General features: G+C 46.4%; 1 protein-coding gene across 3 annotated transcripts in view; it reads right to left on the reverse strand.

Annotated features, from left to right (window-relative positions):
• The window catches only part of FAM135B (family with sequence similarity 135 member B), a 293,649-nt gene extending 268,597 nt beyond the window's left edge, over positions 1-25,052 (reverse strand). Inside the window, exon 1 of one of the 3 annotated variants that reach the window (XM_058699176.1) lies at positions 24,676-25,052. The gene's annotated coding sequence lies outside the window, so the exon portion shown is untranslated. The remainder of the gene's footprint in view (positions 1-24,675) is intronic. The other 2 variants (XM_058699175.1, XM_058699170.1) reach the window with 2 other exon arrangements.
• Positions 25,053-26,876: the final 1,824 nt, after the last annotated feature.

Below are 26,876 nucleotides of genomic sequence, written 5' to 3' on the forward strand. Positions count from 1 at the left end.
TAATGTAAACGATGGACTGCAGGTGATTATAATATGTCAATGGAGGTTCATCAATTGTAACAAACATACCAGTCTGGTGGAGGATATTGATAATACGAGAGGCTAAGCATGTCAGAGGCAGAAGGTATATAAGAAATCTCTGCATCTTCTCTTAATTTTGATGTGAACCTAAAACAGCATAAAAAAACAGTCTATTAAAAGCATTTTTTAGGGGTTCCTGGGTGGCTCAGTAGGTTGAGCATCCAACTCTTGATTTCAGCTCAGGTCATGATCTCAAGGTTTGTGAGTTCGAGCCTCATGTCAGGCTCCATGCTGACAGTGCAGAGCCTGCTTGGGATTCTCTCTCTCTCTCTTTCTCTCTGTCTCTCTCTCTCAAAATAAATAAATTAATTTTTAAAATAAAATAAAAACAAAAAATAAAACATTTTAAAAAAACAAATACATATACTTTGATTGGATTCTACTTTAAAAAAAATAGCTACAGGCAACTTTCTGGAACAACTGGGGAAATATGAATGTGGAATATACACTGAATGGTATTTTGAAATCGTCAGTTTTCTTCAGTGTGATAATGTCACTGGAGTCGGAATAAAGAATATCTTTTTGTAAAGCATGCTGAAGTACTTGGGTTGTATGGTCTTGGAATCTACAACTTACTTTCAAACGATCTAGGAAAATATGCATATATTCATATGCAGATAGAGCAAATATTCCAAAACATTAACAACTGTTAAATCCAGGTATAGGAAATGTGGGTATTCACTGCTCCTTTCTTCAACTTTTCTGTGTGACAGCAAATTTTAGTAATAAAATTTTTGTGAAACCACCTCCCTAAGGAATTTACAGAACCTGACATGTGTCAAAACTCTAAGGCAGTTTGTATTTGAAAGTCCTTTTTGCTTTTCTTACCTCATAATGGAACACTTCCATTCCTCGAACACGATTTTATTTACGTGTGTCAAGGAGATCAAATGAGAGAATAACTTTATTGTGCCTTCTGACTCATCAGCTATTCACTTTTCATGACTCATTATCCATGGACAGAAGAAAGCCTGTGCGTTTCACTAACATGAAATTTTCATATACTCTTCCCAGTCCCCAACCAATCAATTCTATCATGATCCCACTTCAACTGCTTCCTTTATTCTCCTGTCTAGTCTTCCTTCCTCTGTTTGAAAGCGTGCTGAAATTTACATGCAATATAAGCGTACCCATTAAATACCAGGCACTTTGTTCCGCCTGCACCCATCACAACTCACTTTTGATTCAGCCAGCTCAGACAAGAAAGCATCCTCTTAAACTCCAAAATTTGAAATAAAAAAAAATTGTAAGAAAATAATTGAAAATTAGAAGAGTTTCCCCATGGTGGGAAGAGCAGAGGAAAACAAAAGTAATCCAGCTCCTGGAATGAATGAATTCGAGGATAAAGGGTTTAAAGGAGCGGGCATGGTCTGGCCAAGGTAAGGGGAAGTGGGACTTTTTATAAGGCAGTCGGTAACCAGGCACTTCTCTGTACAGCCCCAAGTAGCTTAGGTGGCAGCTAATGTAACACAAAAAGCTAATGAGGGAGTCTGAGAAGGGAACGTGCATCTGTGTGAACATAACCCTGCACATTTGAGGACTAGAGAAAGCAAGTAGGGAGAGACGGGCCAGGGAAACAAGAGCATTAAGCCCACCCATTACAAACAGACAATGGACATACGATACCAAGAGATGGATGGAAAGCCCTCTACCCTTGAAATCCAGGTGTCAGAGATCCTCGATTAATCATTAATCATTAACCTAAATTGCCTTGAAGCAACGTGGCATGGCAGGATGAACACAGGGTTAGAACGAGCAGATATAACCTCTCTGAATCTTCATGTTAACGCAACCTAATATCACCAAGGGAAGTAGGGGTGGGAGTTTCAACCACTGTTGTTTTTTTTTAACTTATTTACTTAAATTCAAGTTAGTTAACATACAGCGTGGTATTAGTTTCTGGAGTAGAACCCAGTGATTCATCTCTTACATATGACACCCAGTGCTCATCCCAACAAGTGTCCTCCTTAATGTCTGTCACCCATTTAGCCCATCCCCCCCCAACCACCTCCCCTCCAGAAACCCTCCGTTTGTTCTCTGTACTTAAGAGTCTCTTATGGTTTGCCTCCTCCTCGGTTTTTACCTTATTTTTCCTTCCCTTCCTCTATGTTCATCTGTTTTCTTAATTATTTTTTAACAGGCTTGGGTGACAATTCCTAACACACAGTTCTAAGCATATTCTACAAGTAGCAGCATTGATTGGGAAAACATAGTAACAGGTATAATGCAACCAGCACAACACCTGACATGTATTCATTGATCGATTTATTCACCAGTTCTTAATCAGCACCTAGAATGTGGTGGCCAGCAGGCCAGGGGCTGCAGCTCCAGAGGTTAGCAAAAGCAGACACGCTCTCTCCCACATGAAGCACGCAGGGTAATAAGGAAGGTAATAAGATAACTGCAGACGTAATTGTAAATTTAAAGATAAGGATCACTGCTATGAATGATATAATAGTTGAGCTGAAATCTGAAAGACATATATGGGAAGAAGCCAGCTGTATCTCAGGCAGAGTCCCTAAGACAGAAGAAAACACCTAGCTTCAGTAAGTTTTCTAAATGTTCTGGAATACACACTACAAGCAGATAATAAAAACCATACACACTCACAGGCACAGATATCATATTCTGTGTTCATTTTATATTCACACATTAAATAATAGCTCAAGTATCAGTATATTTAGAAGCCAGAGCTCAGAGTGAATGTGGATAAGCATAAATCTCTACTTCAAACGGTCTTCTGGATACTATTTTTAATTTATTATATTATTTAATTAGATCCCCTTTGTTTTTTGAACATGTAATGCAGCTAGACGAACCTCCTATTTGATTTCATTCATATTTTAATTATCAGCATTGTCTTCAATCTGTGGTTTCCTTGCAGGAACATTTTACAGTTTATTTTGTAAAGGCCATTTAATAAAATGAAATGTGATAACCCACAATGTACAAAACTGGGCCCTGGAAATGACATATTGTTAAAATAAACTGAATCTGAATGGACAAGTGAGGACACCACTCCAACCTGCCTAGGTAGGAATACCCCCATTTCCTTCAGGACACTTGTCACAGTGCACATGACCGCCTGACAGGTAGACAGATGAGGGTACCAATATCGTGCAAGATATTAAATATTAAAAAGCCCAATTTCTTACTTTATAATTACAAAACCAATGTACATAAAATTGCTAGCATTTTCTGTCTGGGCTCCAAAGAACTCTCTTAAGCAATCCCTGGAATGTGTGCCTCTAATTCCAGAAACCACTGCTTTGGGAAACAAAAGAGGAGAGAGTAGGGAGAATGTGGGGCTGAGAGGGAGCAATCTGTCATACTGAAGCAAGTTCTCTTCATGGCACCTGCAAGCCTCTGAGGGATTCCAAGTGAGAGGTGGGAGGTACAGAAGCAGGTCTGCATGTTGAGAAATTGCAAAGGACCACAGAATCCGGGGTGGGGGCGGGGGGGGAGCTGGTGGATGTGGGGAAATCAGCCAAGAGACCATCCCTGCAAATGAGCTGAGATGATGGTGGCTTCACCAGGGTCATGATGGGGAAGACGGAAATGGACGAAGATTCAGAGGACAGAGATGGCCTGGAAATGGGCCAGTGAGAGGTGTGAAAATTAATCAAGCGAAACCTCACGGAAGGTGACTGGGGCCGCCAGCAAGGGTGCTCTCAGGTTCTACCATTACACCCGACAGGAAGAGATGCATCTTGCAAGTCCTACCTTGCAAGTCAAGCCCATACTACTCCACTACCCTAGGAGGAGGGAGACAGGCTCTCTCTTGCCCCGGCAACAGCCCAGCCAACGAGAGACTGTCACAGCTCAGCCAATGAGAAGCCACTACACTGCACTCTCCCAGTCTACTTCCAGTGGGCTTTTAGCTTACAAACAGCCCTCCCAACTCCCCCTTTCCTCTATAAAAGAGCATCCTGCTCCTTTGCTCTGTGGCTTGCGTGTCCCCAGTTGGCCATCCTCTGCTATTTTTGAATAAACCCATTTTGCTTGCAGAACAGCTGACAGTTTTATTTTTAAGGTTAACAGAGGCATATATGAGAAGAGGGACTTCTGCTTCTGGCTGAGGAAAATGAATGGATGATCCAATAGGAGAATCTGAAACTAAGTGTTAAGAATAAAAAGTACTGCCTGTATCCAACTTGACCCAACCGATAGCCACACACCCTCATGGTCACAGAACACTCCCATAAAAAGAATATCAGGTCTTTTCATGTCATTCCCTTGCTTACAAATCTTGTTGGGTGCCTACAGGATGAAGCTCAGCATCCTTAGTATACTTTACACAGTTTAAGATAGAGTCCCTGCTACTTCCCCAGGCTTTTGTCCTGCTGCTTCCCACCACAGAGCCTATATTCTACTAGAAATATATATATATATATATATACATATATATGTATATATATATATATATGTATATATATATATATATATGCACCTCAGGGAGCTCCACACTCTTATAACCATTTCCTTTCTAACTGCTAAGAGATGGTCATTCTTGAAATGGGAACAATACTCTAAGGAATGAAAGCCATTGCTCCAAGCCAATTCAGCCTAATGTCTTTTAAAGCAATTTCCTAAAGACTCTCTGGATACTGGAGGCAGCTATTTGCTGCCACAGAGAATAATGCACTAGTAATTCACTAGCATACAACCAAGAGATCAGCCATCATCAGGACGATTAAAAAACAATCGTGAAAACAAACAAGAACGGAATTGTCCTTGACCAACTGGTAGTTATTTCTGGATTATTTCTTTTTTATCTACCAATATCAGAGAGAGAGAGAGAGAGAGAGAGAGAGAGATGGTCTATTCAGTCGTAATTTTATTGTTTTAACTCAGTCCAAGCATTATGTAAATTGTACATAAACTATAAACACAAGCCACCCCTGGGGATCACAGTTCTATAAAGACTGCCTTGGGATGGATTTGTTATGCACATTACATAAAGATCAGTATTTCACGTTTTATTTGACTTTATCAACTTTTGGGGGGGGGAGACTTTAAACAGATTCAGTGATTCTATCTGAGGGCTGCAAAACCATTGTACAGAGTCAGCCAGTCAACAGGAAGTAAACATACCCTTGGTTCCTTCTGTCCAGCATGGAGAGCTCAAATGCGCCCATGGAATACAGTGGACAGTGTTGCCTGCACTGTTTGTGGAGGATGGTGTAAATGGCTGAGCAAAGAGTGAGCACTTTGAAGCCAAACCGACTCCAAATAACATGCCAGCCTGTCATTCCCTAACTGTGTGGCCTTAGGCAAATTATTTATTCTCTAAGTCTCAGTTCCTCTGCTGCAAATTGAGAATAAGAAACCTACCTATGTCACACAACTATAGGGACAAATGAGAAAAGGTCAAGTGGTAAGTACAGAGGACAGTGCCTAACAGGGACTCAGTCATAGCTCCCTCTTCTTACATGAGTTTTGTATCTGTTCTTCCTTCTCATCTCTTCTTTTGTGTTTCTGCAGCAAAATATCCAAATTCTCTAAGGAGTCACATCAAATCTCATGCATTCAACTACAACTTTCATGCCAATAACACCTGTACTTCTATCCTCAACCCAGACCCTTCCCAAAACCCAGTCTCCTGAAGAGACACCATACTACAGCTCTAAAAGCTTAGCCCTTTCCCCTTCTATTCCCCTGTGTTTGCAAGTAGCATCATTATCCATCCCATCACCCCAAAAGGAATCAGGGTCATCCAGATTCAACATGCTCCCTTAACACCCAAAGCGAATCCATCACCAAGATTTGTCCATCCTAAACCCGCAACAGTTCTAGAATTTGCTCACTCCATCTGCAGACCCTATCAGGTCTTCCCTGGAAAACAAAACACTGACAACACAAGATGCTGGAGAGGATGTGGAGCAACAGAACTCTCACTCGCTGCTGATGGGAATGAAAAATGGCACAGTCCCTAGGGAAGGCAGATTGGCGGTTCCTTACAAGACTAGATATACTCTTACCCTGTGATCCAGAACGATGCCCCTTGGTATTTACCAAATGAGTTGAAAACATGTCCCCATGAAAACCTGCACAATGACATTTATAGCAGCTTACTTCATAACTGCCAGAACTTGGGAATCAACCAAGATTCCTCCACTAGGCGAACGGAGAAACTGGACCGTCTGGATAATGAAATATTATTCAGCACTAAAAAGGGATGAGCTATCAAGTCATAAAATGCATGTTGGAAACTTAAGTGCAAATCACTAAGTGAAAGAAACCCACCTGAGGAGGCCACAGACTGTATGATTCCAACTATATGACATCCTGAAAAAGGCAAAACCATGGAGATAGTTAAGGAATTAGTGGTTGCCAGGGGATGAAGGAGAAACAGATGAATAGGCAGAGCATGGAGAACTTTTAGGGCAGGGAAACTATTCTCTGTGGTCCTAAAGTGGTGGATACAGGCCATTACAAATTTGTCCAAACCCACAGAATATACACCACCAAGAGACAACCCTGATGTAAGCTACGGACTTTCAGTGCTAATGATGTTGTCGTGTAAGTTCATCAACTGTAACAGATGTATCACTGGGGTACAGGATGTTGATGGTGGAAAATGTTGTGCATGTGGCAGTGGCAGGCGGGGGGGGTGGGGTCAGGGGATACGTGAAAAAACTCTCTGTAGTTTCTGCTCAATTTTGCTGTGAATGTAAAAATGCTCTAAAAAGTGAAGTCTCTTAAAAATAAACAAGAAACAAAATAGCCTCCCATCTAGCTATGTGGCCCTATGATGGCCCTATCTAACAATCTGCCACAGAGCCTAAGAATGATTCCTATGCAAAAAACCTAATCAGGGTAACTCGACACCAAAACTTTTCAAATTAAAGGGTTCTGGACAAAGGGTTAGCAAGGGTCTCCCCTTCTGCATTAAGATCCTGACCACTGGACAAACTTTCTAGGTCGGCTTTCCCGGAAACAGAGTGATAGTTCATGTCAACTGTAGCACTAAACTATACTGCCTACTGTAAAATGACCCCAGTTGGGCAGATTTTGCATCTGGACTGGGTGAACTATGGATACTTGATAGGGTGCCTTACTTTCTATTCCCAAAATATGTTAATGTGTGGGCCGAGCGTGTGACTTCAGGGATTTTACAAGTGATGCCTATGGAGTTTTTACAAGAGATAAATGGCTCCTGAAAGGCACGAGGCTCTTTAAGCCGGGGGGAACGTGCACCATCCAATGTGGGTTGTTCCTCTTGGCACCTCAACTGCCTGCTGTATGGCTGCTGCCAAGGCTCCTCTGAAGAGGAACACCTGTGTCTCCCGAGATGGCAGGTGCCAAGGGCGGTCTACGGCTGCCCCGTAACTCTGAACGTCTGCTTGAGGCTAAGAAGACCCTACGGCTGGCCCTTGCCTCTCTTTCAATCCTCACACCCTCTCCCTTTCTACCCTGCTCAGTAGGATGAATTATTTACATTTGCCAGCAAGTGTCACGTGATCTCTTTCCTCCAAACCCTCCTGAGTGCCCTCACTTCTTTGTTGTCACCTTCCCACACTCTTCCTACACTCAGCCCCATGGTTACCTCCCCTGTGGACTCCCATCCACACCATGCCCCACACCCGGTGAAGAACCCCTTCACTTGGCTCCCACTTCACCACTGATCTTCCCTGCCCTATATTATCATCATCTGTTTATTTATCCGCTTGTTCACTATGAGTCCCCCACCTTGATGGCTGTTAAGACCTACCCCTTGGTGGTTCCCAAAGCCATTTTTGTAAACCTGAGCTGATCACATCACTCGCAATGGTGGGCACTGCCAGTTTCTTATCCAATATTTATCCTCGCTAAACAGAACCCTGATTTTTTTTTTGTTTTTTTCTGACACAACCACATGCCCAGATAAGCACCTCTTCAGATGTCTCTTTGGTCAGTGGTGGCCACGAGACCTAGTTCAGACCAAGGAGATATTAGTGAAAATCTCCTGGATGGGTTTAGGAAAAAGCTATTGTTTTCTTGATCTAAAGAGGTGAACATGGCTGACACACGCCTCTTCTCTTGGCCTTTCCTGCCCCCTACGTATCTGGAATACGGGCACCATGCCTGATAGTAGAGAAGAGGTCTCATAAGCCTGCATCTGAAAACGCTACATGCTAAATATGGCAGGAGGAAGCCGGGGTCCTTAATGGTTTCCCACCAGAAACTATACAAGCCGACCTACTGTTACATGAGAAAAATACAACTCTATTTGCATTTGCCACCGTCTTTCTGTTGCTACAGAGGAACCCAGTTCTGAGTGACGCACAACCACACACACTTCTCCCGCAAGACACGACCTCAACCCATTGCCATGACACCTCTTTCCATTCCGATGCCTGCAAACCTTATCGCCCCACCTCCTACCACCTCCTCATCACCACGTGCTCTGGGAGCCCTCGTCATTCCAGCCGGTCTACGAACCAGTCCCATGGAAACCCCATGTTGCGGCATTCTTCTGCCTCAGAATGGCTCTTCCCCACCAGCCCCAGCCTGTAGAGGTACGAGTGCCTATCCAAACCAAGGTAGACATCACCTCCTCCACAGCACCTTCCTTGATTCTCTAGTTCCTCTCTCTCCCCTGGCCTTCCAGAGACCACTCCATGGCTGTTCTTGCTATAGCAATTAATGAATTCCTTTTAGATCCCTTGTCTTAATCATCTGCCTTCTCATCCATAACTTGAAACCTGTAGAACCGTGCTCTTGCCTTATCAGGCACTCAAAATATGTTTAAAGGTACTTCTAAATCCATGATCTCTACCTACTAAAGCTGTGACCTTTACCTTTCTAAATTATTTATCTGTAAAACAGAGACATCCCTAGGGCCACCAGGTAACACAACTCTAAGGGATATTGTGCCCTACCCTTAGGTGTGTGTGGAATAAAATGTGAATTGCATTCTTGGAGTTGTGCACTTTACAGATTAAAGACTTAAATGCATGCAAAGTGCTTAACATAATGCCTTTCTAAAATAAGTTCAATAACCTTTGCTATTGGGATGATGAGGAAGATAATGATGATGATTATACCTTTCTTTGTATCCTCAGCACTAGACTTGGGCCAAGACAGGTGCTCAGTAACAGTTCCTGGATGAATAAATGAAATAAAATCCAGGTCTTGGTTCTAAGTTATAAAGCACCTTGAAGTCTCTACTCAAAAAGACACAGAATCAAATGGTATCCCTGGGTACCTAATTTTTCCACCAAAGTAACTCCTGATGTTTATTCCCTGGAGCTTACCCCCACTAGCAAGCTCAATGCCTCCTTCTGAGCGAGTAAGACCCTGAGGCGGGAACTTTCCAGAGAGGTTCTCCTGGGGACCAACCACACAAGCTGGACTGGGCTAATAATAAACAAGGCTAAACAGTGCGGACGTTGGCTGAGTCTGGACGCCCACGGACCCTGGGGAGTTTAGCTCTGGATCTATCATTCCTGAAAATTTAATCTTCTCATGCAGCTTCCACAGGGACTCTCTGGGAAATGAGAAGGCTGGAGTGAAGCAACAGCCACTCTCAGCCATTGTCAGCTCAGGGGGACCTGGTATGGGGAGCAGCTCTCAGCCTGCCTCAGCTGTTCTGATCCGCCGGTTCCATAACACCTGCACTTTGATGTACTGGGATTGCCCCACTTCTGTGGGCTGGTGCGCTCAGATTGTACAGGAAAATCCCATCTGAGCAATTAAATGACATAAATGTTTAGTGTACAACTGTGGTAGGAAAGCAGTGTAGACAAAGAGAGGCTGCGAAGTACGTTCTACCTTCAATTTCACACCGCCTCCGAGGGAAGACCCCACGTGCACGCATGCGTACGCAGCTACTAAAGAGAGAAGGCAAGCTAGCATCTATGAGGGGACGTAGGCATGAGACGGGCTCCAAGAAGGAGCAAACTCAAAGGGAAGAGAAATGATTTCTAAGTGGAAGGAAGCCCAGCAGAAAGGACACTAGGAATGATCTCTTCAAGCCTTTTCATTTTAAAAATGGGGGAACTGAGCCTACAAGAAGAAGGACCACTCATCCCAGCACCAGTGTGCACTGTCCTCCGAGCACTCTGAGTGTCTCCGTTGAATAACATAGCCTCAGAGAATAGCTTTGGAATCAAATGGCCCTGAGTTGACAGGAAACAGCAGATATGGGCGAGGATGTGGAGAAACGGGAACCCTCTTGCACTGCTGGTGGGAATGCAAACTGGTGCAACCACTCTGGAAAACAGTATGGAGGTTCCTCAAAAAGTTAAAAATAGAACTACCCTACGACCCAGCAATTGCACTACTAGGAATTTATCCAGAGGATACAGGAGTGCTGATCCAAAGGAGCACATGCACCCCAGTGTTTATAGCAGCGCTATCAATAACAGCCAAATTAGGGGCGCCTGGGTGGCTCAGTCGGTTAAGCGGCCGACTTTGGCTCAGATCATGATCTCACGGTCCGTGAGTTCGAGCCCCGCGTCGGGCTCTGTGCTGACAGCTCAGAGCCTGGAGCCTGTTTCAGATTCTGTGTCTCCCTCTCTCTGACCCTCCCCCGTTCGTGCTCTGTCTCTCTCTGTCTCAAAAATAAATAAAACGTTAAAAAATAAATTAAAAAAAAATAATAGCCAAATTAGGGAAAGAGCCTAAATGTCCATCCACTGACAAACGGATAAAGAAGATGGGACATATGGGGCGCCTGGGTGGCTCAGCTGGTTAAGTACCTGACTTTGGCTCAGGTCATGATCTCACGGTTCGAGGGCTCGAGCCCCACGTTGGGCTCTGTGCTGACAGCTCAGAGCCTGGAGCCTGCTTCGGATTCCATGTCTCCCTCTCTCTCTGTTCCTCCCCTCCTCATTCTCTGTCTCCCTCTGTCTCTCAAAAATAAATAAACGTTAAAAAAAATTTTTTTTAAAGAAGATGTGATTGATATATATATATATATATATATATATATATATATATATATACACACACACATATACATATACACACAATGGAATATTACTCGGTGATCAAAAAGAATGAAATCTTGCCATTTGCAACAACGTGGTTGGAACTAGAGGGTATTATGCTAAGCAAAATAAGTCAGAGAAAGACAAATATTCTATGATTTCATTCATAAGTGGAATTTAAGAACAAAACAGAAGAACATAGGGGAAGAGAAGGAAAAATAAGATAAAAACAGGGAGGGAGACAAACCGTAAGAGACTCTACAGAGAACAAACCAAGGGCTGCTGGAAGGAGGTAGGGGGGCAGGAATGGGCCGAATGGGTGATGGGTATTAAGGAGGAAACTTGTTGGGATGAGCACTAGGTGTTATATGTAAATGATGAACCACTAAATTCTATTCTTGAAATGATTATTACATATATGTTAACTTGTATTTAAATGAAAAATTAAAATTAAAATAAATCTTAAAAAATGGCTCTGATTTGGAGTTTGGGCTCTGAGATTGATCTTCTATGAAATTTCTGGCAAGCCATCCAATCTCCCCAAGCTTCAGAGTCTTCATTTCTGAAAAGGGACAGGTAAGGATGTTTTTTGTCTCATAAATCTGCTATGAAGATTACATGAGAAAATCCATGTTAAGTGTCTGAACCAGGGAAAGTGTTCACATATTTGTTGAATGAATGCATGCATGCACGAATGAATGAATGTTTAAGAGCACTGTCTGGCAGAGAAAGAAAAAAGAAATGACTGAGTGTTATTTCTGGCTTCTCCCAACTCAACCCACTAGAAAAACACAAGTCCAGGAGAGAGGGACCAAGTCTGTCCTGTTCTCAACAGCAACCCCAGCCTGTAGCATGATGTGTGGCATATAATATGTACTTTATCAAACCTCCTTTACTAACAAATTAGCCATTCTTTCTCTAGTCTTTTGCCACGTATCAGGCATTTTGCTAAATATTTTGCATACATACAGTAGGCATATCATTTCATCGTCCAGGCCACCTAGGAGAAAAGTGGCCTTATTATCCTTGTCTTACAGATGAAGAAACAGATTCAGAGAAGTTCAATAATTTTCCAAGTCGGAGCTAGTGGCAAAGTTGGAACACGGCCAGGACTTTGTGAACCCAAATGCTCTCCTTGTAACCTTCAGATAAATGTGTTTGCACATCGCTGCTGGGTGCATCAGGGCCGGGAGTGGGGCTGAGCGAACAGGAACAGAGACAGGCTGGGAGCAGAGCATGACCATCACACCCAACAGCCTCTCACAGGATGATGCTGTGGTCAAGCTAAGCCCAGCTGCTGTGGGAGGCCACAAGGAACGGATGGAAACAACCATCAGAGCAACAGGGAAAGGCTTTTCCAAAGAGATGATAATCGAGTTGAATCTGAATCAGTGAAGAGGTTGCCCAGATGAAGGTGTGGGGGTGTGCATGTATGTGTGTGTGTGTGTGTGTGCCTGTGTGTGTGTGTGTGTGTGTGTGTGTGTGTGTGTGTGTGAGGGGCAAAAACACATTGTGCTGAAATTGTAAACAGATCAGCCAGCCCCCTGTTCGAGGACCCCTCACTCTCCGTTTCCCTGGCAGCCGTAATCAGGACCCCATGTTTACATGCAAAGGAAGCTTCTGGCCCGGTGCACACCGCCTTCCTGTGTGACTCGCAATACAGGCAACCCAGCCTGAGTTTTAACTTAAGGTGAAATACATATTAAAAGTAATATACTGGGGCGCCTGGGTGACTCAGTTGGTTAAGCGTCCGACTTTGGCTCAGGTCATGATCTCGCGGTTTGTGAGTTCGAGCTCTGTGTCGGGCTCTGTGCTGACAGTTCAGAGCCTGGAGCCTGCTTTGGATTCTGTGTCTCCCTCTCTCTCTGCCACTCCCCTGCTCACGCTCTGTCTCTCTCTGTCTCAAAAATAAATAAAAAATTTTAAAAAAATTTTTAAATAAAAGTAATATATTGATTTTAAGTTTAATGTATATAATCTATTACATCAACAGACCAAGAGTTTTGACACATACATTAATCACTGAATTTTGAATGAAAATATCCAGGAGACACTCAGTTAAACCACACAAAGGAGAAATGACAGATCTGTAATCCCAATAAATGTTTTTTTTTTTCTCTTTTTGGTCTGACATAGTCAATAAAGTATAAACGTGAAAAGGTAAACACCTAGAATTTTGACCACTTACCTGAACAACTAGGGAGAACACAGATTGCCCTGAATTACTTCTTGTTTTTTGGGTTTTTTTTAAACTAAGGAGGCTCCTAATTCTCTAAAGAGCCCTTCGAAATAAACATGCTTGCAGTTTTCATGCACAGTCCAGCATCAAACGACTTTGGAAGCAGACCTGATATTAGGGATTGTCAAGCAAATCCCCTCCTCACCCTCTTCACATTCCAAGTCAAACAGAAGCTTCCCCACTTCCCCAAATTCACACACAGCTGAGTGCTTAAAAGCCAAATACTTTGAACAGTTCTTGAGTTTTGTTCTGCGTTTTTTGCTTTGTTTTGCTTTTTATGATCTAGAGCTGACTTTTAAATGCCCTTCACAAGGGACACCTGCAGGGTGGCTGAAAAGGGACACGCCTTGGGGTCAGATGGACTTGAGGGAACCTCTCCAGGCTTTGTCTCCTGCTAGCTGTGGGTCTGTGAGCAAGTTACTGCCCCTCTCTGTGCCGGGGCCTCCTCAGCCCTAAAGAGGGCTGGTACTAGCTCCTGTATGGGGATCAAATACAAGTAGCACCAGGGAAAGTACTTAACGACAGTCACCAGCATGTTGTAGGTCCTTAGAATGAGCTTCCTTTCCCTCCCATCTGCACCACCACGTAATCTGATTCTGACCTGTCACTTAAAGATGATTTATGATCATTTTTGTCTCCGGCATCTCCATGCTCTTGGGAAGAAGGGGAAAGAAAGAAAACCAAGGAAATCTATTCTATTATTCAGAAGCAATTAAATTAATATTCATTTTATTCTCCCAAAAGGCCAACACAAGTCAGCATGTTAAAATACCGAGCTTGATGAATTCTACCTTGGGCACAAGATGCCAAGGATAATCTTATCTTTAAACACTTCCTTTAAACAAACTAAAAAAAAAAAAGCCAATTTATTCCTCGGCATATTTTATGTTCTGATTTAAGATCAACAAGTTTTCACAAAAACCACCAGTTTGGTTTTCTGCTCCTTTGCTACAGTAACATCTCAGCTATGATGATGTGTGCCCAGAAGTTAATTTTCCAGAAAACCGATACCAACTCCTTTAACACTAAATACTTTGCTATTTAATTTTAGCAATTTCTGATGCAACTCATTTTAGAAAGTAGACTCCCCTGCCTTATTTCAGCAGAGTTTACAGACTGTGATTTAGTTTTTCCTTGATGACTCATTGTCACACTTCTGAAGACATAAGTGATGGCTCATCACTTAGCATCTGATGCCCTCGAAGACCCGTACAGCATGAACATCTCTGAAGTTACAGCATGGCTACCCCGTGGTTAACCCCACGGAGCCATGGACATGTTCCACTCAAGGAAGAGTCTCATCCAGCCTCCTCACTTTCCATAGCAGAAGGTCAATCTCACCACCATTTAGTTGACATTGCAGTAGACACATTAGCCTTTAATCAGAATACTGATTAATCACCTATTGGGTGCCAAGTACTATAAGAGATTTGATTTAGCTTAGTTTATTTATTTTTATTTTTTCACTTAATTTTCATTAAAAATTCCTTATAGTGGCGCCTGGGTGGCTCAGTCAGTGAGCGTCCAACTCCTGATTTCATCTCAGGTCCTGATCTCAGAGTTGTGGAATCGAGCTCCACATGGGGCTCTGGGCTGACAGTGTGGAGCCTGCTTGGGATTCTCTCTCTCTCTCTCTCTCTCTCTCTCTGTGCCCCTCCCCCACTTGTGCAATTGTGCTCGCTCACTCTCTCTCTCCCAAAAATAAATACATAAACATTTAAAAAGTCCTTCTAGGCTGCTTATTACCATTGTTTTAAAGAAACTAAGGTCACTGCAGATAAAGTAGCACACAATATCCCAGAGAAAAGCTGGAATTATTAGCGGGTTATTGCAAAGAGTATTGTGGAAGCTGCACACCAAAGAACCCCCAAGTGGAGTAAGGAGGCGTTATAGAAAAAGAGGGTTAATGAATTAAAAGAGGAGAGATCACTGGCCAGAGATTTCTATGAAATAAAAAATGGCATTAGTGGAAGAATTCAGCAAGCAAAGCTAAGAGAGAAGGCGATGTTCAACAAATGATTTGGTATATATAACAAGTGTGATGTATGAGTGAAGGTATGGCTGAGTGGAGGGCAGGAAAAGCTATCTAAGCTGAGAAGGTGAAGGCCACGGTGCTACGAGAGTCATTGAGCTGGACTTGGAAGGCATTCAAGATAACAGCAGGACTCAGGGTGGTGAGGAAAACCATGGTCCCGGTACCAGAATGTTCAGTGACTGGAGAGCAGGGTGTGAGCAAAAGGCCAGTGCATGACTGGTTGGGCTGGTAGGTACCTGTGTAGCTGGGACCCTACAGCAATTTGCCCTGACCAATGATGCTTTTAAGAGATGAGCAGCAGGGGCACCTGGGTGGCTCAGTCGGTTAAGCGTCTGACTTTGGCTCAGGTCATGATCTCATGGTCTGTGAGTTCGAGGCCCGCCTCAGGCTCTGTGCTGACGGCTCAGAGCCTGGAGCCTGCTTCGGATTCTATGTCTCCCTTTCTCTGCCCCTTCCCCGTGCATGCTCTGTCTCTCTCTGTCTCTCAAAGATGAAAAAACGTTAAAAAAAAAAAAAAAAAAAAAAGAGAGAGAGAGAGATGAGCAGGAGAAGGTACCGCTAAATCAGGAAGGGAATCCACAGCAGGGTTCTTTGGGTTCCCAGCAGTACAAAGTTCAGGGAGATTTTTTTTTATAGTATGTTTTCGTGACTTCCTTAGGGCACAGACATTCTATGAGGATCACAGAGTGTTATGACTGAATGTCATACGCCCAAAGCAGCATCTTTGTCTTAAAGACTCGGGGTGGAGGGCTGTGGAAATATCAATTAGAATGTAGCGGACGTAAAGAATGCCCCACCTTGACGCCTTCTATCAGGCTGGGACACCCATCCCCCAGCTGCTGTGTTAGCTGTTAACAACCCACCGTTGCTCTGTTCTCCCAAGAATTTTCCTCGGCTGATCCAGGCTGCTTTGCCCAGGAATACCTTGGTGGATATGTTTCCCGGAATCGGATCCATGGAAATGACCTTGCCTCAAGGTGGAAAATGCTGTGGGACCACGTGTGCCCCAGAGCTCCCTGTGTGAGCCGGGAGAGCCGATACGGCTGCGTGGACGTCTCTGCCCATCTTCTTCCCTATCCAGCTCTCCTTTCATCCGAGAGCACCCTTCAGTCAAGCACCTGTCCAGGAGCCACTTCAGGCTCTATATTAAGGACGTAGGCGGTAGGTCTACATCTCAGGATCTAAGCTAGGACTATCCCTTGAGGCTGAGTACCCGTCCAGGGTCAGGTGGCTAACACATGTCAGAACCAGGGAAACCAACCGGGCTGGTTTGTCTAGGACTGGGGGTGGGCGTTCCCAGCAGGCAAAATGTGCAGTTTTCAAATCAGAACAGTCAGTCCCGGGAAAAAGGAGACTAGATGGGTCAGGGTAACCCTGAACTGGAAGGCCACCATCGGACCAGGAGTTCTAAATGCGACTTGCATAAGGCCATGGTTATTTGTTTTTAAACGGAAAAGGCGTCATTCCATTATCGAAGATTCCTGGTATTTTTTTTCTTCTATATGTGCTTTGAGAAATATTGGCCGCAGGCTCACTGAGTGCCAGGAAATGTTCTAAGTGTTTGGTGCAGCTGTAAACACGGTGAGGTCCCTGCAACCACGGAGCTCACCATCTTACAGAGGAGAGAGTCAATAAGAAAGGCAAACAAATACATCTGTAATAATAATGCCAACGCTCATGCAGGGATGAATGCTATGGAGAAAAACACAGCAAGTTCCGTGGCTGGAGACTAGAGGCAGCTGTTTGGCCGCAGTGGTCCAGGAAGACCCCTAAAAGGAAAGTCTTAGACGAGGGTTTGAAGGAGCCATGGAAATGTCAGATGCAGATCTGTCCTAGCCAGCAACGTGGGAACACAGTTGAGAAGCCCTGAAGGCACGAGGAAGCTATCGAGTGTGCATTTGTGTTTTGTGTTTTGTTGTTGCAAGGGCAGTGGGAGACAGAGCTGGTGATAAAAGGACGTCTTCATCTCCTCATTCTATACACCTCCCTTGGGTGATCACTTCGACTCCCATGCTCTCAATTAGCGTCCATGTGCTGATGATTCCCCAAGTCTATATTCAGCCAAGAACTCTATTCTGAGCTTGCCTGATATCTCTAACAGCCGAAAATGTACATAGATGTCCTCAGAGACCTAAAAGTCTATTAATTCAAAACAGAACTCATCATTTCCCCCCTCAAGATCTGTTATTTCACCTGCGTCCCCAGGCCAGCGGACAGCAACAAGGCCATTCCATCAGACCAGGTCAGAAGACTGAGTGTCATCCCTGATGCCTCTCCACTGTTAGACACCGTATCCCGGGTGGTCCCATACTTCCTAACATTCTACTGCCTTAATATCTCTCCAGTTTGTTCTCTCTTCCTCCTATTACCTTAACGTTGGCTGCAGCCATCATTGCCTCCATACACCCTGGATTTCCTGCCATCGCTTCCCACCAAGTTTCTATGCTTCCCATCTTATGCCCCTCCAATGCACTCTCTATGCTGTAGCCTGAATCCAAAATGCCCATGGGTACCTGTCTTCCCAGGATAAATCCTTTCACTGCTGAACAAAGCTGGAGGCATCACGCTTCCTGATTTCAAATTATACGACGAAGCTGTTGTAATCAAAACAATATGGTACTAACATAAAAACAGACACACGTGCCCATGGAACAGAGTAGAGAGCCCAGAAATAAACCCACACATATATGTTTAACTTATCTTTCACAAGGGTGTCAAGAAGGCACAGTGAGGAAAGAATAGTCTCTTCAATCAATAGTGTTCATGAAACTTGATATTTGCGTGAAAAGAGTAAAACTGAACCTTCATCTTACACTATGCACAAAAAGCAAAATGGATTGGACCTACATATACACCCGGAACCGAAAAACTCCTAAAATAATAAATAGGGAAAAAGCTCTGGACACCGGTCTTGGCAATGAGTTTTTTGGATATGGTACTAAAAGTGCAGGTAACCAAAGCAAAAATAAACAAGTGGGATGACATCAAATTAACAGTCATCTGCATCACAAAGGAAACAGTCCACAGAATGGAAAGGCAACCTACAGAAAGGGAGGGTATAGATCTGATAGATGGCTAATATCCAAAATATCTATGGGACTCATACAACTCAATAGCAAAAAATACTCAAATAACCCAATCATGGGGCACTGGCTGGCTCAGTAAGTTAAGCATCTGCCTCTTGATTTTAGCTCAGGTCATGATCTCATGGTTCATGAGTTCTGGCCCCACATCAGGCTCTGGGCTGTCAGTTGAGGATTCTCTTTCTCCCTCTCTCTCTGCCCTTCTCTCTCTTTCTCTCTCTATATCAAAATAAATAAAAATAAACTTAAAAAAACAAAGAACCCAATAAAAAAAATAGGCCGGGGCGCCTGGGTGGCTCAGTCAGTTAAGCATCCAACTTTGGCTCAGGTCATGATCTCACAGTTCATGGGTTTGAGTCCCGCGTTGGGCTCTGTGCTGACAGCTCAGAGCCCGGAGCCTGTTTCAGATTCTGTGTCTCCCTCTCTCTCTGACCCTCCCCTGTTCACACTCTGTCTCTGTCTCAAGAATAAATAAACATTAAAAAAAAATAGGCAAAGGACTTGAATCAATGTATTTTCAAAGAAGGTCCATTTGTATGTCTTCTCGACTGTCTTCAGGGGATACATGAAAAAGTGTCCAACATCACTCATCATCAGGGAAATGCAAGTCAAAACTATAATGAGATATCACTTCACACCTGTTAAAATGACTATTATTTAAAAAAAATTAAGGTAAGAGCTTGATGAAGAGGTAAAGAAACAGGAACTTTGGAGCACTGTTGGTGGGAAAGTAAATTGGTATAGTCATTATGGAAAACAGCATGAAGGCTTCTCAAAAGATTAAAAATGGAATTATCCTCAGCAATCTCACTTCTCACTATATGCCCAAAGGAATTTAAATCAGGATCTCTAAGATATACCTACACTCACCATAGCATTATTCAGAGTAGCCAAGATACGGAAACAAACTAAATGTCCATCGGTGTCTATATAAGTAAAGGATAAGTGGTCTATACAGAAAATGGTCTATTACTCAGTCTTAAAAAAAAAAAATAAGGAAGTCCTGCTATTTGTGACAATATGAATACACCTGACATCATGCCATGTGAAATAAACCAGGCACAGAAAGACAAATACTATCTGATCTCACTTAAGTGTAGAATCTAAAACAGTCAAACTCACAGAAGCAGAGGGTAGAACGGTGGTTATCAGAGGCTGGGGCTGGTCGAGGCGTACAAAGTGTCAGTTATGCAAGATAAACAAGATTTGGAGATCCAATGCACAGCATGGTGACGACAGCCAACCATACTGTACTGTATACTTGAAATTTGCTAAGTGGTCTCATCACGTCTGATTTTAATTTTACAAAGAGCCTTCTAGCTGCCACGTACAGAGTAGACTGGTGGGGGGGTCAGTTCAGAGCCTGGTGTATTAGTCCAGGTGAGAGATGAAGGGCTGGAACCAGAGTGGTTGCTGTGGGGATAGAAAGAAAGCCCTTAGCGTCACCCATGAGCCCTCCTTCCCCTTGACCCGCACCAATGGTCGAAAGTGGTCCACTGACATCTCTCTGACAAATGATACGTATGTTCATTTATATGATGCTTCTCCCTCTTTCCCTCCTCAGCATTCCTTCTTTCACTACTTTCTGTCCATCATGCAAACAGGAAGAGTCATCCCAACTCTCACTGCCTGAATTCAGTCATGTTTTATCTGCCAAGTGTCCTAAGATGCCACCATATTTCTCAGCTGACCCATCTTCTAGAATCCAACCTCTACTCTGCAGCTAGAGGGAGAGCGCTCTGCCCAACTCCAAACCTTTCCATGGCTCTGCTGACCTTAAGTTTAGAGCACAAGCTCCTTAATGCGGCTCCTGAAACTCTCAGAGATGTAGCCCCTCACTACCTCCCCAGCCTCAAGGGACACCATTCCATTCCTTGTGTTCCAGTCCTGCACATCTGTTTCATTCCTTTGCTACCTCTTGCTTCCAGAGATTTCCACGTCACTTCCTCCTTCTGATGGCCCTTCCCTCCAGTCTCCCCCGGGCTACATGGGGCAGATCCCTGGCTCCTTCGCAGTTGGCCCTCAGGGCCTGGCATGCCGAGTGGCACGCAGCATTCTACTGATTCAGATCTCCTGTACTGGGCACCCCACAGCGCCTGTCCATCCACACCAGAGGTGGAAAGCCACAGGAAAGGGTGGTGGCCCATGGCATCAGTTTCCTTTGTGGTGCTAGAATCTCCCTCAGGAATCACTCCTGAGGTGGGTGCAACTACCTAGAAGTGATTCATGTCTGAGCACAAACATTTCATGCTGCTGAGTACCCAGAGCCTGAGAAGCTCAGCAAATATTAGAGATGTCTACAAATCTCCTCCAGCTCGCCCAGTAAGATCGGGCTTTATCCATACAGTTTCTTGTATTTTGAATGAAGGTGATCTTTCAGCGTGGACTGAGAAGCAGAGCATCTTGCCTGGGGCTGGATAAGAACTGGGCTGGGACAAAGATGGGTGGCATGCACGTCCTAAGTCCCAGGGTCCTCTTGAGGGACACTGGCCTTCTAGACTGGGGAGAATTCTAAAAGAAGGGAAATATGGTGGTTATGGTGAATTAAAATGTAGAGTCTGGACAGGTGATGAGTCTTGACCAAAAGGGCAGCCAAGAGCCACAGATGTGGCTTTGGTGAAGAGAAACGTAGGCTAGGATATGGAAACACTGAAAAAGTAGAGCCAGATGGAGCCATGGAAATCATCCAGGCCATTTACAGATGAAGAAACTGAGGCCCAGAAACTGAGGTAAGGTACAGAGCGACGGTCCATATGCAGTTAATATCAGAGCTAGAACGAGGGCTCAGTCTGCAAATCTAAATCTTTAGCTTATTCTATTCCCCCATGGTATCTTGCATGAAAAACACAGCTCTGGGTATATTAGTATTCTCTCTCTCTCTCTCTCTCTCTCTCTCTCTCTCTCTCTCTCTCTCCTTCTCCCTCTCCCTCTCTCCCTCCCTTTCTCTCTCTGTAAGAAAGGTAGGCAAAATACAAGGAGGAAATGCATCAGGGCCATTTCAAAAAATTCTGAAACCTTCTATTATTGGCAATTATATCTATCATTTGAAAATTACAGATATCATGGCACTTCACTTACTGTACATCTTCCCGATCCATCTTGAAAGGTAGCCGTTATTATAATGCTATGCAGGTATGGCAAAGGGCTGATGGGGACAAAACGACTTACTGAAGGTCACACAGAGCTCACAAGTGGAAGAGCCAGAATTTCCAGCCCATCTTGTCTGGTGCTATGTAATCAGACATAGAGATTTTGCTCATTTCCCAGAACAACAACAACAACAAAATTTAAGGAAGATAAATAATGTGCTGAGTATAGTATTTTATAGTTTATCAACTGCTTTTACTGCACACCTATCCATTCACTCCAAACTCTCAGCATCCCTGTTAGATGGGTAATATCATCCTCATTTTACAAGTGAGGAAACTGAGGCATGAGGAGACCAAGTGTCCTACGTCTGGGTCCCTTACAACCGGATTCAAATCTAGCCTTTCTTGATCCAGTCTATGTCCTTTTCCATAATACTAGAAATCAAGGAAAGAAATTGAAAGGAGACAAACACATTTTGAGTTGAAAATATTCCATCAGATGTTTTCAGCAAATGTTATATGAAGGCCATTCAACACTAGATGACAGTTATTCTAAAGTACCCACTTGAAAAAAAAATGAGCATTTTAAGGCAAAATATGTGTTTCTGTTCTCCTTCACTGTGCTTCAGTGGGCTGACCCTAATAATGCGCAACAACCCAGCAAGCATACTTCAGGCTTGCTGCACATACTGAGACGGGGAGAATGTGGCCGGGACGGCCTTGGTGCAAGCCTCTTCCTGTGCATGTGGTCATGTTGAAGGTAAGGCTCCTTCACTTACTCAACTGCTCACCGGGGCAGTTGTATGCCAGGTGCTGGGGCCCCAACCATGGTAGAACAAGGCAAGGTTCCCACCCTCAGGAAGCATGAACTCTAGAGACAGCAGACATATGGGCAAGCCATGACAATGTGACACAGCACAGGCTGACAGAGAGCAGGCCCAAAGTGCCGTGGGGGCGCAGAGAAGAGAGCAGGAAGGCTTCCCATCAGGAGGGGCATTGGAATTGGGTCGCAGAGGGAAGACGAAGTGGGAAATGGTCATTCCGGGCAGAGAGGCCAGCATGACCAGAAGAAGGGGTTTAAAAGAGCAGAGAATGGTAGAAGGCAGTCCTGGCTCCTTCCAGAAAATTATGGTTCCCTCGCCGATGACATCAAGCAGAAAGCGTTCAGTCAAATTGGACAAACATTCGGTAAATATGTGCCATTATGGAGCAGAGTTGTGTGAAGGTTAAATCGTGCCCACGAGGAGCTCTGCCCAACGTATCCATCTAACCAGCGTTTACATGAGTCCCTACTATGTGCAAATCCCTGTTTACACTGTGGGGACGCTTCGTCCAACTCTGAGGTGAGCAGACCTCAGTGTTCCCAAACGAGCGTGCTGCACTGGATGGCAAAGCTCTTGACTTTCAACATTTGTAAACAGGGATCACATGCTGTGCTGACCCTGATAAAACCCTCTTTGTATCTCCCTGAGTGTATCCTGGACCACACTACAGCATTTCAACTGTGAGTCACTGACCAATATTTCTACCCCCATTTCACGTTTAATGATTTGCTGATCTGAACAAGGGAGTTTCTTCAGAAGATGATGATGATCCTTTTTATTTGCATGGCATGTTAGGTTTCGAAAAGCCTTTCTCCACCCATCCCTTCCATCACCCCACTCAATGGTCACAAGAGCCTGGCAAGGTGCAAGAATTTAGTATCCCCATTCTACAGATGAGAGAGAGGAGCATCTCAAGGTCACACAGCGAGTGTATGGTGGAATGAGAGCTCAAAACCATGTCTTCTGACTCCAGATCTTGTCCTCTTTTCTCTATACCTTACCATCTGCCTGGAATACAGTAATACCCTCCTCATTACGACATGAATCCCAGCTGAAATGCTGGTCAAATCACATCCCCTCAGGCAACATAACTACAGCATAAATTAAAAGCCCAATTAAAGAACATGGCCTTTTAACTGGGACTTACCACTGTCCCCTGAGGCTAGGATAAAAAGAGAAAGCCCTACAAAAGTCAGTGGCTGTCCATCCTGGAAATTACCCAGAGACCCACTTACCCATATGCAAGAGCCTGTAGAGCCAAATTATTCACCTAACTTTATCTCCCTTCTCTATGTTCTTCTGGGGTCCTGGCCCCCACGGAACTGGGTCTGGAATCTTTGCCCAAACCTCTGCCCCTCTCTCTAGCCCGCACATGTGGTTAACAGTCCATCCCTCCATGTGGACAGGTGCTTCTCAGCTCTGGCACATCTCTTAATAGCAGGAGCATCAGAACCTGAAGAAAAACCAATGCTTCCCTAGTTCAAATAGAGAACTGAAGCGAAATTCTCTGTCTCCAAGTGGGATCGTCTGCCAATGGCTAGAGCCCTGGGTGGCCAAGGGGACAAAGAGTGTTATTATCCTCGATGTCAGCTTTGTTTTGCTGACAATAGTGGGGTGGGTGGAGGTGGGGGATAGAAATGAGGTGAGGAGGCAGGGAGGGGGCATTTTGATTGCTCACTTATAATTTTCTATCTAGTCCCCCCCCCTCCACCCCCCCAACAGTCAAAGGCAATAACATGATGAACTCCAGGGATACCCCTGGGTCCCGAAACAATAATAGTTACTACTTCCCTTGTCCAAATGTCCCCTCCGGTTGCTGGGCTTGAAGGCGACTTTACAGATCAGGAGCTGGTGTGCGCTCTGGTCCCTTTCCATGTCATAGCCGAGCTGCAGTGCCCCCCCCCACCCCCCACACCCCTGTCCCCAGCCAAGCCACAGGGAGAAGAGGTCTCTGGGTCAGCCCAGATCACAGAGCATCGCTACCACTGCCCGCTTCACCCCAACACCGGCTTCTCCCGAACCTGCCCCGGGGACGGTGGGGGGTGGGGAGTGGGGGGGGGGGGGAAGGGGGGGCGGTTCACGGGCTCAGAGGACCTGCCTGCACCAGGGTCTGGATGTGCTCCCTCAGCCTCCGTGTGGGACTTCCGCGGGGACCCCCTCACTGACCCAGCGGATCTCCCCGCCTGTCACCCCACATCTCCCCTCCTGCCCTCTCAGACCTGCCCAGATGTGCCTGGAGACCAGAGGACGGTCCGACCGAGGGGGAGACCGAAGGAGACAAACCACATTTCGCGGCGGAATCCCTGTTAAGTAACAGAAAGCCATCCAACTAGCGACCACGCTTCCAGAAACGTCACTGCCACCGAGGAGAGAGTTTGCAGCCGCCGACCCCGAGCGCGCTCACCTACCTGTCTCCCGCTGCAGGGCTCCCCTCGGCTCCGGGCCGCGCCGGCTCGCTCCCTGCCGGCTCTCCGCAGCGGCGGTGGGCGCTCCGCGGGGTCCGGGCGGCCGCGAGCTGGGTCTCCGGTGCCCGCGGCGAGGCTGCCTGGAGGAGGAGCGAGCGCTGCTGCCCGCGCCGCCGCCGCGGTGCTGATGCGGTTGCTATGGTTATGGAACTCCGCAGCTGCCCCCTCGCGGCGCAACAGCTGCCCGGCCGCGGCCCTCCGGGCAGCCCCGCGAGCCGGCCCGGGCGGCTCGGCTGGGCACCGGGCCGGGGCCGGCCGCCACCACTGCGGAGGAGGACGCGGCGCGGCTGCGCTGGCGCCCGGCGGCTCGGCTCTCCGCGGCGCCCGCGCTCCCGCCCCGCCCCCGCCCGCTCGCCCCCGACCCCGCGCCCCGCCCCCGCCCGCTCGCCCCCGACCCCGCGCCCCGCCCCGGGCCCGTGCGCGCGAGCCGGCGCCGGGCTCGCCGCCCGCCGGCCTGTGGGGGGCGCCCGCCTCGCCGCCCGCCCCCGCCGCCCGCGGGCCCGAGCATGCTCAGTGAGCGCTCGGGAGGCGCCCTCCCGCGTGGTCGGGCCCTTCCCGGAACCCCCGGGGGGGGGGGGTCGCCCGTTCCACGGGGAGGAGCGGTCCCGGGGGAGCGGCCCGGGAGGGGCTAGAGCCCCGAGCGAGCTCTGCCTCCCACCCCCCCAGGTCAGCGGGGCCATCGACCCACCGACGAGCCCAGGGGTGCTGCCCACCTGCGCCCTGCTGGACGTCGGGGGTTCAGACCTCCGTGAGACGTGGCCCCCGGGGCCGGAGGAGGAGGAGGAGGAGGAGGAGGAGGAGTGGCAGGAGGAGGGTTGGACCAGCTGCCATGTACCGAGCACCCCTCGCCAGGTGCTGCACACCCGGAGGCCCCCAGTTCTCGCCCGCCCTGTTAGGAAGGCCTCGTGGCCCTCGCCTTGTACACAGGAGGCACCGGCCCTCGACGGGGGGACAGGGCGCAGTCCCGCAGAGTGGGCTGCGCCGGCTCACGTCCCAGCAGGGACCACAGCTTGTAAACCCAGCAGCCGCGGTGACTCGCGGCTCCTCCCGTTGCGGGTTGGAGGGCGGTAATGCCTGCAAGACGGGACAAAATGCCTGCAAGAAGGGACAAGAGGAAGCAGGGGAAAGTGAAGTCTGGGGACGCTCCGTCCAGAAGGAGAGGACCCGAGCGTGCGAAGGCCTGGAGGCAAGCCAGCCAGCACCGGTTTTTATCCACACTAGCGATCCAGGACAGCGGGAGCAGAGCTGGCCAGGGGAGGTTCAGGGCTGCACGTCAGGGGCCTTGAGAGCCAAGTGAGGGGGCTGGAATTCGACCCTAATGACCACAGGGAGCCATTGAAGGAGCTTAAGCAGGAGAAAGGCTGGGTCCCCAGTTTGGGAAAGTCACCCTTGGTTGAAGAGCGTGCGGTGAGGGTGAGGTGGGTATCGCCGAGAGGGCCCTGCCGCCGCAGCACCCACCCGAGCCTTGGACAACATATGTGCTCAGCAAACGTTTGCCGAATGGCAAATAAATGGATATTTATCTCTCTCCAAGGAGAATATGGATTCTTTTCTCTCAGGATTTTTTTGCCTTTAAAATGTGATCAAAATAATGTGCCATTTATTTTGCCATAAACATTGCATTGTTATGCAGCCTTATTTTTGAATGTGAGTACAAGTCCCCGGCGTTTCGCTCTGCATTTGCTGGTCCCCAGCAGCGCAGATATGCCTGCAGCACAAGGTTGGCTTGTAGCCTGATGTGTTTCAATTGCCCCAATAAAAGATCTCCAGGATATATTATTATTACACGAAAAAGCAAAGTGTGGAACAGTGTTTGTAATAAGAAAACTCTTGGGAAAGAAGTGGGGGGGGGGGCGGTGGAGACACAAATGCCTATTTGAATTTGCTTGTTTGGGCATAAAAATACGTCAGAAGTGGGGCGCCTGGGTGGCTCAGTCGGTGAAGTGTCCGACTTCGGCTCAGGTCACGATCTCGCGGTCCGTGGGTTCGAGCCCCGCGTCGGGCTCTGTGCTGACAGCTCGGAGCCTGGAGCCTGCTTCCGATTCTGTGTCTCCCTCTCTCTGACCCTCCCCCCATTCATGCTCTGTCTCTCTCTGTCTCAAAAATAAATAAACGTTAAAAAAAATACGTCAGAAGGTTATGTA

Source organism: Neofelis nebulosa, chromosome 14 (assembly GCF_028018385.1).
Source record: "Neofelis nebulosa isolate mNeoNeb1 chromosome 14, mNeoNeb1.pri, whole genome shotgun sequence".
Taxonomy (NCBI): Eukaryota; Metazoa; Chordata; class Mammalia; order Carnivora; family Felidae; genus Neofelis; species Neofelis nebulosa.